Source organism: Physeter macrocephalus, chromosome 20 (assembly GCF_002837175.3).
Source record: "Physeter macrocephalus isolate SW-GA chromosome 20, ASM283717v5, whole genome shotgun sequence".
Taxonomy (NCBI): domain Eukaryota; kingdom Metazoa; phylum Chordata; class Mammalia; order Artiodactyla; family Physeteridae; genus Physeter; species Physeter macrocephalus.
The window spans coordinates 40933297-40950241 of record NC_041233.1 but is presented as its reverse complement, the minus strand read 5'-3'; the positions used below and the strand labels follow the sequence as shown (position 1 = coordinate 40950241).

The window sequence follows — 16945 nt, the reverse complement described above, 5'->3', positions numbered from 1 at the left end:
TACAGATGGCCAAGAAGCACATGAAAAGCTGCTCAACATCACTAATTATTAGAGAAATGCAAATCAAAACTACAATGAGGTATCACCTCACACCAGTTAGAATGGGCATCATCAGAAAATCTATAAACAACAAATGCTGGAGAGGATGTGGAGAAAAGGGAACCCTTTTGCAGTGTTGGTGGGAATGTAAATTGATATAGCTATGTTCTCACTATGGAGAACAGTATGGAGGTTCCTTAAAAAACTAAAAATAGAATTACCTTATGACCCAGCAATCCCACTACCGGACATATACCCAGAGAAAACTATAATTCAAAAAGACACATGCGCCCCACTCTTCATTGCAACACTGTTTACAATAGCCAGGTCATGAAAGCAACCTAAATGCCCATCGTCAGACAAATGGATAAAGAAGATGTGGTACATATATACAATGGAATATTAGTCAGCCATAAAAAGGAGTGAAATTGGGTGATTTGTAGAGATGAGGGTGGACCTAGGACTGTCATACAAAGTGAAGTAAGTCAGAAAGAGAAAAACAAATATCGTATATTAACACATATATGTGGAATCTAGAAAAATCATACAGATGGACTGGTTTGCAATGCAGAAATAGATACACAGATGTAGAAAACAAACATATGGACCCCAAGGGAGAAAGTGGGGGATGGGGGTGGTCGTGGTCGTGGGATGAATTGGGAGATTGGGATTGACATATATACACTAATATGTATAAAATAAATAACTAATGAGAACTCTGCTGTATTAAAAAAAATTCAAAAAATATATATAAAGTATATTCAAAGCAAAAAAAAGAAAAGAAAACTGAAAGGAGTGGGTTCATATCTGTAAATGAGCAGAGGTTTTGTATGTTACTGAGGTTAAGTTCTAATAAATTCAAATTAGTGTGTTAACTTTAGGATATTAAATGTACTGTCCATAGCAACCATAAAGAAAATAGTTACAGAATACGCACATAAGGAAATGAGAAATGAACTAAAATATTTCACCATAAAAATTAACTAGGGACTTCCCTGGTGGCGCAGTGGTTAAGAATCCGCTTACTGATGCAGGGGACATAGGTTTGATCCCTGGTCCAGGATGATCCCACATGCTGAGGAGCAAGTAAGCCTGTACGCCACAACTACCGAGCCTGTGCTCTAGGGCCTGCACGCCACAACTACTGAGACCGCCTGCAAGCCACAACTACTGAGCTCACACGCCACAACTACTGAAGCCTGCACGCCCCAGAGCTTGCGTGCCGCAACTCCTGAAGCCCACACACCTAGAGCCTATGCTCCACAATAAGAGAAGCCACCACAATGAGAACCCCGCACACCGCAACGAAGAGTAGACCCTGCTTGCCACAACTAGAAAAAGCCCGCACAGCAACTAAGACCCACACAGCCAAAAAAAATATATCAACTAAATACAAAGAGACAGAAATTAGGGATAAGAAAGCTGTAAGACATATAGAAAACAAACAGCAAAATATCAGAAGTAAGTCCTATAAGAGACTCGCTTTAGATCCAAAGACATAGCTTGTATATGACACCAAAGACACAGGTAACAAAAGGACAAATAGACAAATTGATCTTTATGAAAATTAAGACTGGTGTACCAACAGAGTGAAAAGTCAGCCTACTGAATGGGAGAGACTATTTATAAATCATATATATGATAAGGGATTAATATCCAGGATATATAGAGAACTCCTAAAACTCAACAACAATAACAACCTGATTCATAAATGGGCAAAAAAACTTGAATAGACATTTTTCCAAATAAGATATATTAATAGCCAATAAACACATGAAAAGATGTTCAGCATCAATAATCATTAAGGAAATGCAAATCAGAACCACAATGAAAAACCACTCACACTCATTAGGATGGCTGTTGCAAAGAATAAATAAAAACAAGTGTTGGCGAGGATGTGGAGGGATTGAGGCAATTGTGCACTGTTGGTGGGAATATAAAATGGTACAGGTGTTGTAAAATACAGTATGGCAGTTATTCAAAAAATTAAAAATAGAATTAAGATATGATCCAGCAATCTCACTTCTGGATGAGTACCCTAAAGAATTGAAAGCAGGGTCTTGAACATCAAACATGATCACTACATCAAGAGATATTTGTGTACCCACATTCATAGCAGCATTCATAGCTAAAACATGGAAAGCAACCCAGTGTCCACTGACATGAATGAATAAGCAAAATGTGGTATAAACATACAATAGAACATAATTAAACCTTAAAAAGAAGGAAATTCTGACATGCTACAATATTCTCAAACCTTGAGGACATCATGCTAAGGGAAATAAGCCAATCAAAAAGACAAAACCTGTATTATTCCACTTATATGAAGTACCTAGAGTAGTCAAAGTCATAGAGATAGAAAATGGAATGGTGGTTGGCAGGTCTTGGGGCAGAGTGAATGGGGAGTTATTGTTCCTGGGTACAGAGTTTCAGTTTTGCAAGATGAAGAGTTCTGCAGATGGATGGTGGTGATCATTGCACAACAATATGAATGTATTTTATACTACTGAACTGTACACTTAAAAATGGTTAAGATGACAAATTTTATGTGAAGTGTATTTTACCACAATAAAAAATTGAGAAAAAGAGATCATGGAATATACATAAATTCCAGTAATATGAATTTTGGGAAAACAATGAATTTACATTGGTGACAATGAGTTTACAATCATGGAAAATATTCAAGAAATCTACTTAGAGTAAATATGCAAGAGAGATAATTTAAGCATTGTATGAGTGGCTAAACAAGAGAAACTAAAATACTTCTTTTACTCTTGAGATCCTAAAATACTGTGACTTTTCCAAAGTCTAACACCTAGTATGAAGCTAGAAAAGGGTAAAATGTCTTTCTCTTCCAAGTGACCATAAATGCAGGAAAAGAAAAACAGAGCCCACTATGAATTGATGATCTAGTGATTCCACTGCTATGAATTCTAAATGTTGGATATAGGTTTAGCATATATAATTTCTTAATCTCTTAGTTAGTATGTCTGTTTACTCAGTGAGTGTAATGCTGTGAATTATTACTGTATTGCATCAAATTATTCAGATAATCTGAGGATTACTGCATTGATGTGGTTCTGAATAAAATATAAGTATGTAGGCAATGGCATCTTTACATGTGTCCCAGATGGATGGAAATCGTTGCATTATAAATAAATAAATGTGCCAATAGAAAGCAGAAAGTAAATACTTCTGGTGTCGTTACTTAAAAGATAGGTTCTCCTTGACCAGATAGCTGTACCAAGGGCTCAAATCATAAATATGTATTTTTAGAACAATGTTATAAAGAAACAGTTAATACATTGATGACTCTACTTCCTTACTCCTTTCTCTCATGAGTTTTATAGCTTCACTGACACTGGTTCTACTGTGTTGTAATTCTACAATCGTTATTTGAAGTAGTGACCTCAATTTTTACTGTTCATCAAATAAAAATGTAATACTAGAAAAATATAAGAATTTTTATCATTGATTTTAATTATTACAGCTTTTTTTTTTACTTTAATAAGCCCAGCCATTTAACTTAATTAATCTCCATTTAACATAACTAAGTAGGCACAAAATTTAAAGAGTGATATGAACTTGCTTTTTGTAACTTTATTCATTTGTTTTTTTTTTGTTTATTTTGGGAGCTAGATACCAAAGATTCTGGTTAATAGTTAAAGAAAAAAACTCTAAATTATCAGCCATACCTTCTTGAACAGAAATTCAGCATTTCAGAAACTCAGAATCCGAGAGGTGCTATCCGGTCATATGTGAGTGTAATTCATGATATAATTAGCATCAGAGTGTTCAAAAGAAATCCTTTTCAAACTAGTCATTAGCCAGTGCCCTCATAAATCACTTACTTCTAAGACAGTTTTAAATAAATCCAAACTTTTGAAAGGGTTTTGGATTTTAGATCTCTAGAAGTTAGATACCACAAATGGTATTAGAAATCTATGCCAGCATTTCCCACAAATTACCCTCCAATGACGTGAACTTTAATGTAATTGGGGATATGGCCCTATCATATTCCTCTCAGGGAAATTCAAGCCCCATTGGAAAAATATAACTCATTAGGAACCATAAGTATTTAACATTATCATTATCCTGTGTTCATTCTGATCCCAGACACCAGTTCTGAATTCCAAAATGGTGCTTATCTCAATCTAATATCTGCTAAGGGGCACAAAGCCAGTGAGATGCCTCCATTTTCAAAAAGAGTAGCTTGACAAAATTACCTCTATTACTAAAATTGATTCTGCTTATGCAGAATCCACAAATTATTATTTGATGAGCCTTAAAAGTTGATTTCACCATATTTGAGAGAAACAGGTTGAAAGCAGGAAGAATTTTTTTCCCATTTAATGAATGTTTTAGATTTTTTAAAATATTTCTATTTTTAAATCTTTAGGAATAGAGTTCAGCCAATTAAAAAAATATACTTATTGCATATTTGAAGAATTAGAAATATCTAGTGATATTTACCAAGTAGACTGCTAAATATGTGGAACTCTATAATAAATGTAGTTCTTCCAGCCTGATACAACACAATAGTCTCAGATACATGCAATGAATATAGATTACTATCCTTTGAAAATTTATATTTATTTTGAAAGCTTATTTTTAAAGAACCTGTAAGAGAGCTTAGTTTAAATATTCTGTAAATGTTATTTTATTTTTTAAAGTATTTATATATTATTTTAATTTTAATTAAATTTAATTTTAATATTTTATATATTTATTTCTAGTATTGATTTTATTTACAAACGTTTTTTAAGTTTATGCAATTGCAAACAACTATCCAGTCCCTGCCCTTAAGATGAACTCTAAGTACAATAGAATTGAAGAAACTAAGCTTAGAGGGTCAAGGGTGACTTCCTGGAAGAGTTCATGTCAAAAACAAGGGAACAGCAAATGCGAAGTTCTGGAAGCCAGAGAATTTGATACATAAACAAAGAACAAAAACCTGGCAGCAGTTTAGTACTTCCAGGTACTGAAAAAAGAGGAGAAATTATTGAGGGTTTGCCTGTGATATCCACCCTATGTACCTAATATGTAACATGCAAGCAGAACAACATTGCAAAATCACCAAGAACACTCAGTGCAGAGCTTGTAGAAGGGCCTCAACATAAATTAGTTTCCACCTCTCACCAAATACAACAAAGACAGGTTAAAATAAAACTAACTGCATTTTTCAGTGGTGAGGAAGAAGGGAGGTGTCATTTAGTGGTGTGGTAGTGAGTAGGAAACATGGCATAGCATAATAATGATAATAATAATAGTAGTTCATGCAGCTTACTATATGCCTGGTACTGTTCTAAGGACTTTAAAAGAACCATTTAAAATTCCTGAAAAAACCCTATGAGATATTGTTATCATTCTCAGTTTCCAGATGAAGAAACAGGTGAGAAATTTTAAATAACTTGCCTACGGTTGCATAGCTGAGCCAGAATTTGAAAGCTTAAATTTAAACAGCCCTTTTTTTGCATCTGGACTCTACCATTCACCCGCTGTGTGGTCCTGGGTAAGTAACTAAATTCACTAACATCTCTCACTTGCTATATGTGGTCAGTATAGGTATAAACAGAATTTTTAATGGCTGTAATATCACAGAACCATGGAATTTTAGAACTCAAAGGCATATTAGAGATCACCTGGCTCAAGCGTCTTGCATTAAAAATGAGGACAGGGCTTCCCTGGTGGCGCAGTGGTTGAGAGTCCGCCTGCCGATGCAGGGGACACGCGTTCGTGCCCCGGTCCGGGAAGATCCCACATGCCGCGGAGGCCCGTGACCCATGGCCGCTGAGCCTGCGCGTCCGGAGTGTGTGCTCCGCAACTGGAGAGGCCACAACAGTGAGAGGCCCGCGTACCGCAAAAAAAAAAAAAAAAAAATGAGGACATAAGGAGGCAGTTGTGAATATTGAATTTTAAAAAATCATAAAGTTCATGAAATATTATATATCCCCAATAAGATGTTAGTTTTCCTTCCTCTTCCTACAACCCTCATGGCTCTTATCCATTTATTCAATGGTCATGTACTGACTGCCTAAGAAAATATAATACTTAGCCAATGACTTGGAAAAACACCTCAGACTGTTAACAGTCATTATCACTGAGATGAAGAATGAAAGTAGGCTGGTGTGAGATTTAACTCCTGTATACCAGTGCCAAGCCCATTAATTGGGCCTTATCCCTTTGGGGAAAAGCAGGAAGTATTAGGGAAAGTTCCAAAAACCACCACCCAGTAAGAATGAGCTCTATCATCTCCTGGACCTGAAATTATCACCAAATAGAATAGATGAGGGAGTTTGCAGGTACCAAGCATCTAGTTTACCCTAGTTCCTTTAGGTGACCTGGCCAAGTCATACAACAGGTCAAAGACATGCAACAGGTCTGAGGTACCTTAAAAATTCTCCATTCCTCAGGCTCAATAAACTGGCTTTTATTATAACCTAAAAGCCATCTTTGTACTTTACTTTTTGTTCTTTTTCTCAAACCCTTACTGTATTCCCTCTAGATATTCCACCCAGCTGGGGTCATTCTGACTTTGTCCTATTTACTGTTTATTTCCATTTCCTCTAATATTTTTCATTTCAATTTCAATAATATGTGGTAAGGCTCTATAAAATTGATAAACAGGAGCACCTCAAAAATTTTAATAGTTTATAACCTGCTGTCATCTTGATGATCACAGGAATTTCAGTACACAACTTTAAATGCTACCTTTCATCCACCAGTCATTTCTCCACTATTTACAAAGCTACCAAACAAAATGTAATGTATATGAGAATATATATTTCACCACCTACCTTTATTACATGTATTTTAACATGATACTCTGTTTTTAATTCTGCATGTTATTTTTAAATTTTCTATTTCTTTTTTGTTGTTAAAGAAGAAAGTACAAGAGAGAATTTTGATACGTACCCATTTGAAAACCATAGATTTATATAAAAAGCTTGACATAAATGAAGAAAGATGGGCAAAAGGGGTATGTAATTTAGGAGAGAGAAGGTAGTTCCCAAATTTTACACTCTTTGGAGGACTTCATATCAAACATCAATCTCTCATTGGTTTATGGTTATTATGTATAAAGCATTCTGGTAAGCCTTTAACTTAAATATTCTCACCTAATCCTACATTATAATGTAAAAGCTGTTATAACTTCCATTTTATAGATAGAAAAAAAAGGCAAAGATTAAGAAGTGTTCCCAAGTCTACACAGCTAGTGAGTATTGGAATCATTGTAAATGCAGGTTTCTCTGACTCTAGGTACTGAACTTTCAAATATTCTGTAAAATCACCATATATGACAACGTGGCAAATGACAAAACAGTAATAATAATAATAATTTGGAGTGAGAAAATCTTTGTTTGAGTCTCAGATCTCACACTTATTAGCTGAATATTCATCGAGTCCAAGCAGAGTCTCAGTATACTTCCATCCTGTGGTCACACCAACACTTGGCTCTCAAGTTCACTCTAGTATTTGTTTCCATTCCACCCAGACAAATGAACATAGAAACATGGAAAGAAATTTTTAACTGTGTGCATAACTCACTGACTAGAACTCAGTCACATGACCATTCCTAATTTCATTGGAGTCTTAAAAATGTAGTGGAGCTATGTTTCCAGGAAGAAAAGTTAGCGGGTTTGACATCAGCTAGTAGTCTCCTCCATAAAGTGTATATGTAAAGCCCCATTATTTGATTAATTAGTAGTAATTGCTACTGCTACTTTAAGCCTTTGATGCCCTTGAAAATTAATAAAATAAAAATATACTTCAAAGGAAAAAAAATAAAGTAATATGTGTGATTCAGAATATTAACATTTGTGGAGCTAACCAATGTTGAAACAAAGAGGCATTTCAACTTTTCACTTGGTGATGACCTCCCTAAGAGAACATGCCTCTTTAAAAGAATTTTCTTCATCCCTCTCCAGAAGAGAAGAGGAAACACAAGAAGAAGTACCCAGTGCAGAACCCCAATTCCTACTTCATGGATGTGAAATATCCAGGATGCTATAAAATCACCACCATCTTTAGCCATACACAAACAGTAGTTTTGTGTGTTGGCTGCTCTACTGTCCTCTGCTAGCTCACAGGAGGAAAAGCAAGGCTTACAGAAGGATGCTCCTTCCAAGGGAAGGAGCACTAAAAGCACTTTGAATCAAGATGAACGGGAAACCATCCCAATAGACACATTTTGGATTAAAAAATAAAACAGGCATTTCAATATACAAAAATGAAAAGTGAACTACCTTTAGTAGACAGCAACAAGGCATCTCTCCAAAGAAAAAGTCTTTATTTTGACTAAGCTAAGGTTAAATAACCTTCACTAGAGAGAATCCCAAAGCAGGAGAGTGTGCTACATAAAATGTTTGTTTGTTCTTTTATTACACAATATCCCTTTGCATTCCAAATACTCCAGCTAATCTAATTAAAGGTTGGTGAGGGGAAGGGAGTAAAGAGAGAATTTAATTCAGCATGTAATTATTGTTGAGCTGAAGACCATTTTTTTTCAATAAATGAGTAAACTATGAATAACTTTTCACATACTAATTGAAAAACTTCAAGTGAATCAATATTAAAAAATACCCAATTTCTATGTATACCCATATGCCTACTGCAGACACAAATTGGATGAGCATTTTCTGACTTCCTGAGAAATTATCTATCTATATCAAAATATGTATCTATAGATTTATATCCATAAAATATGTGTGCATATCTACAAATTCTCAAAATATTCTGAAAATATTTATGAAACTCAATATCAACAAAAAAAATCACATTTAATAGATGAAAAACAAATATGGGCTGAATTGAGGTACCCTCAAAAGCCAGAATTAGATTTTACTCTAAAATCTAAACTAATAAAATGTGTATCGAAAATACAGGATTAGCCACAAATGAGAGTAAAACAAGATATTGTGAATAAGTGAGTAATGGACTAGTTTGGTAAAGTTCAGCACTTTAATTCCTATGATATAAGAATTCACTGCTTGCTATGCAGAAAACTGGTTTATGTTCTTCACGTGAGAAAAATTGCAATAGTAGAAAAGTGACCAATCATGAGAGTCGAGGTGCGGGGGGAAGAGTGTGTTGATTCTGCTCATTTAGCGTGGTTCAAAGTTCAAAGTGGATGGAGTTCTGTACAATCCAACATTAGCAATCCAATTGCACAGGTTAGGCTTTACCTGAAAGATACTTAAATCAGCTAATTGATTCCTTGTTCTCCACTTAAACTTCTTAAGAAGGTTTCTTCCAATGTATTTTCCCTACAGAAAGAGAATATGCTAGAGAGGCTGAATTAAACATTCTCATTCACTCAACAGATTAATTTCTCTGTGTAAATGAACAATGACATTTTCATTCATACATATCAGTGGTTTATACCCATCAGTTGCTGTGAAGTTGGCTAATATGAGTCTGTGCACAGAGACAGCTTCCCTCTTAAATTGCAAACAAACTGATCCTGGGAAACTGTTATCCATTCCTTGAACTGTGATGAATCCACCAAGGCAAATGCTACTGGGTTTCTGAGCAGCCAGTCCCTCTTCCCCATGTGACATAACCTTGTTCTGGTATACTTGTTTCTTGGAAAAGTTTTAATTGCTAATTTTTGTTTTGATAATTGTCTAATTTACTTTAACCTAGACATTTAATTCTAGAATATTGTGAGATTGTTTAATTTATGGGTCATTAATTTCTAGATATTTTTCCCTTTTTTTCTTGCTTCTTGTTTAAGGACACGAACATATAAAAGAAGATGAAGAAGTAGACATGAATGATTACTAAGTGAAATCTGTATATTTTTTATCTTACTGAAAGATTAGAGACATTGACTAATACTATTATATATGTACTTTTAGGGCTATTATTAATTTTCAATTATAGTACTTTTGTATTTGCTCCCAATGTCATTTGCAATTTTTTAATGGTCAGAATTGTTAATTAGCTTATGTTTTATAGCATCATGGATCCTGATCCCAGAAGTATCAGGAGCTCTTTCAAGAAATTAGATGACCCATCACCACTGCCTTCATCCAAACAGACTATTTAAGGTAAATCACCTTTTCCATTTATTAGCTGTGAAACTTCTGGTAATCATTTAAGTTTTCTGTCTTGTATGAGTAAGCAAGGCATTTGTAGGACTAAATATAGTACATAAGGTAAAACTATGCCAAAAATTTTTTGAAAGTTATTTTTGTATACAAATGATAAATTTATTGCTAATGAGAGACATCAGATTTTTATAACCTTCCTAAACTAAATAATTGTCATGAGGTGATTATAATTATATGCATAAACCATAATTATTCATTGTATTATGTTGAGCCAACAGCAAATTTTCACGTTTATGAAACATATTAATATTATGTGTATATTATCAATCAAATCAGTCTTAAATTTTAACTACATCTTCAGTTTTTCCAAAATTAAATAAAAACTGTTTACAGGATAAGTATGACATGAAAATTTTGCTTTTTATATTCTCATGCTAAAACTTAAAATAATGTTAGTTCTTTAACACATTTCCAGAATGGCATTAACCTGATGTTTTTCAAGATTAAATTTTATTAAAGAAACTTGCACATGTCCTAGTTTAGGATAAGCTTAAATGCTAAAATAAATCTCCCTAAGTTTAATGTTCTAAAAATAATTTAATATGTTACTATCCTAGAGAACTACTAATAATTTTATGGTATTCATAAAAAAGAAAATACACTCTAAGTAAGTACAAAAAATGCCTGGAATTATAGAACTAGTGCAAAATTCTTAACTTCAAATAATTATATTTTACTCTTGAAACTCAGTAATACTCCATACAGGCTGAAGTCATTGATTTTCTGAGTTTGCTTGCATAATGTTTAGTTCTAAACTTAAATGTTAGACTTCATAAAATACAAGAAAATGGGCATTATAGATGAAACATATTTTATTTTTAAAAGATAGTGCTTATAAATTCATAAAATCTCAAGGATAGGAGAAACATTATCACATTTTATATAACATTTTTCAAAAGTTGAGCATAAAACCTACAATACAAGGAAATGTCCCCAAAGAGAAAATCATACAGGTCATAGTAGCAAATAACAAATGAATAAATCTAGAAATTTATAGCAAATAGTTAAGGAAAAAAATCACTTTAAAGTCTGAAAATATATTCCCAGATAAACATTTTGTCAAAAATTGTTATGCAAAGCTACAAACCACATAATATTTACACAATTACAAACTGTGAAAATCTTTTGTCAAAACTTATGACAAAAGCTACTAAAGCTGTAATTAAAGATAAAGTCTTAAATGTCAACTTTATTAAAAAAGAACATTTTAACAAAAAATAGGCATTTGAACTCAGATAATTAAAACATGATGAATCCTAAGAAAAGTATGAGAAAGGAAATATAGTAATAAAGGAAAAAGTAGGAATAATTGAAAAATAAAAAAAATAGCAAAACATTTACATTTTCTGAATAAAAAGTAAACTGTGCATTCCTATATTTATCTGTTTTGTACATGTATTTCTTCTGCCTGGGACTTATTCCTTTACCTTACCACTGGAAACTTTGTGCTCCTTTTCTATGAATCAACTGAATTACCATCTTCATTCTGAGAACTCCCTGATTCTTCACTCACTATATCTTGCATGTTCCTCATTAGAGGTATTGAAACATTTAATCTTCTGAAAAAATGATTTTCTATATGATATCACTACACATTTCAAAGGAAAAATGTAGGATGTAATATATTAAGCAAGCAGTTGATTTTGTTGAAAAAATTACACGTGTTAGTTTGAATTGGAATTTTAAAAATTGTATTTAGTGACCGGCTATTGCTGATATGTAGAAATACTATACCAAATTATTTGCTTTAATATTAACTGATTTTTTAATTTTATTGGACTTTCTAGTTTTACAATTATATTCAAAAAGACATCTCATTCTGCGTATTCTAATTTCTTCATCTTTATATAAAAATATCTTGATTATTAAGATAAATCAAAGGAAAAGATTTGGATATAATCAGTAATTAAGAGCATACACACTGGTGTAATTTTGCCCAGATGTGAAACCTGGGTCTGCAACCGATCTACCATGTGACCTTAGGAAAGTTACTTATCTCCTTTTTGCCTCAGTTTCTTCCCAGTAACTATCTTTTAAGGTGGGTTTGAGGTTTAAATGAATTAAAACTTTTTATATGCTTAGAATAGTGTCTGGTATTGTTTAACCTTTAAGGCAAATGTCTAAAAGACATAGGATAAAAAAAATTTCAAGTATTTTTAAGAATTTTATGTGTTTATTTAACCTATACTCAACAAATACTGTTTAATTAACATTTCCACCACTTTTATTTGTGCAAACTTTACTTTCTCTGTCACATTCTAGCTGCAGGACATTAGGCAGGTTTACTTAACATGTGTACACTTCAGAATCTTTATCTGTAAAATGTGGATTTTAATAGTACCATCCATATAGATTTGTGTATAAAAAATAGGATAATGGTAAAATAAGAAAGATTTTAGAATATTTTAAGCTTTCACCAAATGCTAAGTAATGTTATTGACATAAGTGAGACACTGAATATATTATAAAGATATTTCATATTGAAAACACAGATTAACCATTAATTTGTGTTGGGGCAACTGACCATTCATTACAACTAAATAAAAAAGTTGCTTTCCTATATTACACATTACACAAAAACAATTTTATATGTAAAATAGAAATCATTACAGTACTAGAAAAAATATAGGTGGGCATTAGTATAATTTCATAATGAAAATTTTCAAAGAAAATTTGAAAATTAGTATAATTTTTCAAAGAAAATAATGTCTGTTTTATCCTAGTGATATAATCAAAACTTATATAACATCAGAGTAGAAATTATGTTATTAGAGAAAGCTTGTTGAATTTTCTTGAATACAGACTCTGCAGAAAATTATGGGAAAGAAGCAACATATTCTGTGCTCTCAAGGGCTATGAAATCTGGTCAGATATCCTTGAATAAAATAAGTTGTGAAACGTATGAAGCAGAACATAAGATGCATGGTAAATCACACATGATCTGTAATCCAAGTCAAATTATAGCCAACCTTGAGAACAATTATATAAAATGCAACTGTGCAATTTTTCAGAATGATATCGATCCTTGTCACATTTTTATAGGCTCCAGCTCAGATTTTGTTTTTAATATGGAAAGTTAAAATTCTAGTGTTTTTCCAGAAAAGAAGAAATCATTCATTCTCAATGACTTATATCATATTTCATGGAAAATTTAGTCAAATTTAATCTATGCTGCTTCTTAATTTTTATTTTTAAGAAACACAGACCTTAAAATGCTCTCTCTGGGTTTTCTTTGTGAGTATCTGGAAAATACAAAGTATCATCATAGCCCTATGTGTCACTGTTTTTCTATTCAATTCTATAAGCAGACACTGTATTTAATTTGGGGAGTATGCTTTGCTTTAGTAAATTGGATGATAAATAGATTTCCTAAAAAATTAAGCCTCATTAACTTCTCAAATTATTGAAAATCTCAATAGTGTCATCCAGGAATATTTTCCTAAGGAATAGCCAAATTTTATAAGCATTACACTGTCTATTCATTCTGACAAAACTAATATTTCTATTTAGGTAACACACTTTGGATTTTATCTATTTATTTTCAGTCTAATTAATTTGAGAATCCAGAGTTTCACCTGGAGACACAAAGGAGGCTCCACGGTGCTCATTTGAGATATTGCAATATTCTGATGCTTCCAAAAAATCAGTTCAATTGGCTCTATAATCATTCCTTCTGGTCTTGCTGTTGAAGGTATAGTTTAGTGGTTTCTCTGATTGCCATACAGAGCTTTATGTTCCTAGAGGACAGGAAGAAATAGAACTTACTTCTTTTCAGGCATAGTCACCGTGTTCTAGCCACACTTGCCTTCCTCTTGCTCTGAATCATCAACCTCATGCTGGCCATGATATCTTTGCACCTGCTGGGTTTTTGTTTTGTTTTGTTTTGCTTTTTGTCTGAAAAATTTTACCCAGAATCTTCCTGTATCTGAGTCTTCTATATTGTTCATGTGTTCGAATATTTATTTTACTTACTCTAGTTAGCTTTTCCAGATTATTCCATCTAAAACAGCAGAAACCACACCCCTTCCAACACACACACACACACACACACACACACACACACACCCACACAGCTGGCCAGTCACTGCCACAGAACCGCATTTCCTTTTCTTTATTATTCTGTGTCATGATTGTGTTTGGTTATTTATTTGTCTTCTATGTCTCCCCTACTATAATATAAGATCCATGAGAGCAGGGACAGAGGTTCTTTCTTGTACCTCCAGCTTGGAGGACAGGGTCTAATCTACTGAGTGGCCCTCGAGGGTAAGATAATATAAAGAAATAAGAGAGGAAAGAAGGAAGGAAGAGCAAAGGAGCGAGAATGGAAGATGAGACAGAAGACAAATAGCAGTCCAAGTTATAGGCATGTTAGAGGAGCCACTTGGCCTCTCAAATTCCATTATTACTCTATCAACTCTCGTAGTATAAACACCCACTTGAGATTTAAATTCAAGGGTGCTTCACTTGGGAAAGACTACTGTGCTGTGCAAAGTCAAGATCAACATGTCAGTGCTGCTATTTTCTTTTATCTAGAGTTCAAATCATGCTTATAATTTTATATTTTAGTTTCCCTCAGTCTATTCAAAAACTACTTGAGATTATACCAATGTTTTCTCAGTCCTCTTTCTTATCAATTTCTTTCTCTTTTTTAAACTCTATTTCCTTTCCCTATGATGGATGACCCTGAATGACATAAGATTCAATGCAACAAACTCTAGTAAATATTTTTCTACAATTAGGAATAAAACAATTAATTTCCTAAATAAATTTTAATATATTTACTCATACTTTGGAATTTTGGAACCAGAGCTTCTTTACATAAACTTTACACACATTTTGAATAATTTAAGCTAGAAACCTTTCATAGTATTTTCACCATGCTTCAGTCTACTTTTGACCAGGTTGTCCTGTTCCTCATGAGTCCTTTGAATTGGTTATAATTGCATAGATTGAATTCAGGGTTACTGACATCCGTAATAGGGGAAAAAAAGTAAGTGACATATATACCTAATAGTAGTGCTGATACTGATGTAAGTATTAAATAAAGTATGGTGCATCTTTTAAATAAACTATTTTTCAAATATTATGCATGATAATTGAAAAGAATATATACAATATAAAATTATATCACAGTGAAAATGTAAGACAAAAATTGGATCCACATTATTAAAAAATTATATAAAATGAAATGTGATTCAATGGGCGAGAACTAGAACAATCATAAAAAAAAAGGGGGGCTTCCCTGGTGGCGCAGTGGTTGAGAGTCCTCCTGCCGATGCAGGGGACACGGGTTCGTGCCCCGGTCCGGGAAGATCCCACATGCCGCGGAGCGGCTGGGCCCGTGAGCCATGGCCGCTGGGCCTGTGTGTCTGGAGCCTGTGCTCCGCAACGGGAGAGGCCACAACAGTGAGAGGCCCGAGTACCGCACAAAAAAAAAAAAAAAAAAAAAGAAAGAAGCTTTGGAGTAAAGAAAATACAAAACCATTGCTTTCTTTAATTTTAATTTTCCCATAATTTATAGTTAGTAATGTAGGAAGAGGAGGAGGAAGATGGGGAGGAAATAATTATATTGCCAAAAAGAAAGTAAAGGCACATTAAAAGAATTTTGTTACATATGTATCCCTTTTCATTCATGAACAAATCAATGAGCATCTACCGTCCCAGGTGTTGTGAAGACAATTTGTTAGGTGTGAACAAGATTTCTGATCTTCAGGAACCTATAATCTGTGGAGGGGTTTAAGACATATGCATGAATTAATCCATTACCAGGCAGCATACAGTAGTTACTATATGTGAATTGCAAAACAGAATTGTTTTGAGAATCTAAGGTGAGTGACAGAAGGCTTCAGACTCGAGGAAGAAAGAATTATTTTTGTTTTTTATTTTCTTTCAGAGGTGAACCTTCAAATTGTTTCATTAGCAATGAAAATACTCTCACCGTGTAATGGTGGGAACTTTCCAACTGAGTAAGGGGCAATTTTATCCTGATTTCAGTAACTTTTCATTGATAGTTTGCCATAAGCAATTGATTAGATTTAAAACCTTTTTTTTTTTCACCTATCAGAGGGCATATTTGTAGTCTGTATATAAAACTCTTTTCTGTCAAGAATTTATACAAATTTTGGCTACAATAATAAGTTGTAGCAGCTTTTCTTGAAGTTTACACTGTGGAATGTGGTCCCATGTGGTACCCCAGGAAACAATTTTGGGAAACACTATGTATATATACCCCTCTCCTGCCAGAGATTCACCATGCCCTTTGCAAATTAAATGTCCTGAGATCTGCTTAATAATATCAGTTATACTGAACTTTAACCAGTATCCTCAATCTTATTTCACCACAAAATCCTTTGGATTAATAGGTATCATGTGTTAATGTCCCAAGTCTCATGTTTGAGCAGCAATATAGTGTAGTTGTTAAAATCAGAGGCACTGGCTAGAGATTGTGATCTTAGGAGAGTTGTTCCACAGAATGAGGATGATAACAGGATGGTAAATAGATTTTCTTTTTGAGTGTGAGCGAGGAATAATCAAGATTATAAACTTTGATCAAGGCCTGATACTTGGTAAGTGATATAAAAGTGTTATCACTATTAGAGCAGCCTTCTCTGTATCCATAGTGCTGATATTCCATCATGGCTGCACCAACTTACATTCCCAACAACAGAGTAGGAGGGTTCCGTTTTCTCCACACCCTCTTCAGCATTTATTTGTAGACATTTTTTGTTTTTTTTTTTTGTGCGGTACGCGGGCCTCTCACTGTTGTGGCCTCTCCCGTTGTGGGGCACAGG

The 16945-nt window shown here is 33.7% G+C and overlaps 1 long non-coding RNA gene and 1 pseudogene across 1 annotated transcript in view; both read left to right on the top strand.

The window, feature by feature from the left end:
• LOC129391659 (uncharacterized) overlaps window positions 1-16945 on the top strand; it is a 411011-nt gene that overhangs the window by 346875 nt on the left and 47191 nt on the right. Inside the window, exon 4 of the long non-coding RNA XR_008616234.1 lies at window positions 10000-10091. This is a non-coding gene — a long non-coding RNA (uncharacterized lncRNA). The remainder of the gene's footprint in view (window positions 1-9999; window positions 10092-16945) is intronic.
• LOC102996671 (40S ribosomal protein S27-like) lies at window positions 7931-8182 on the top strand (annotated as a pseudogene).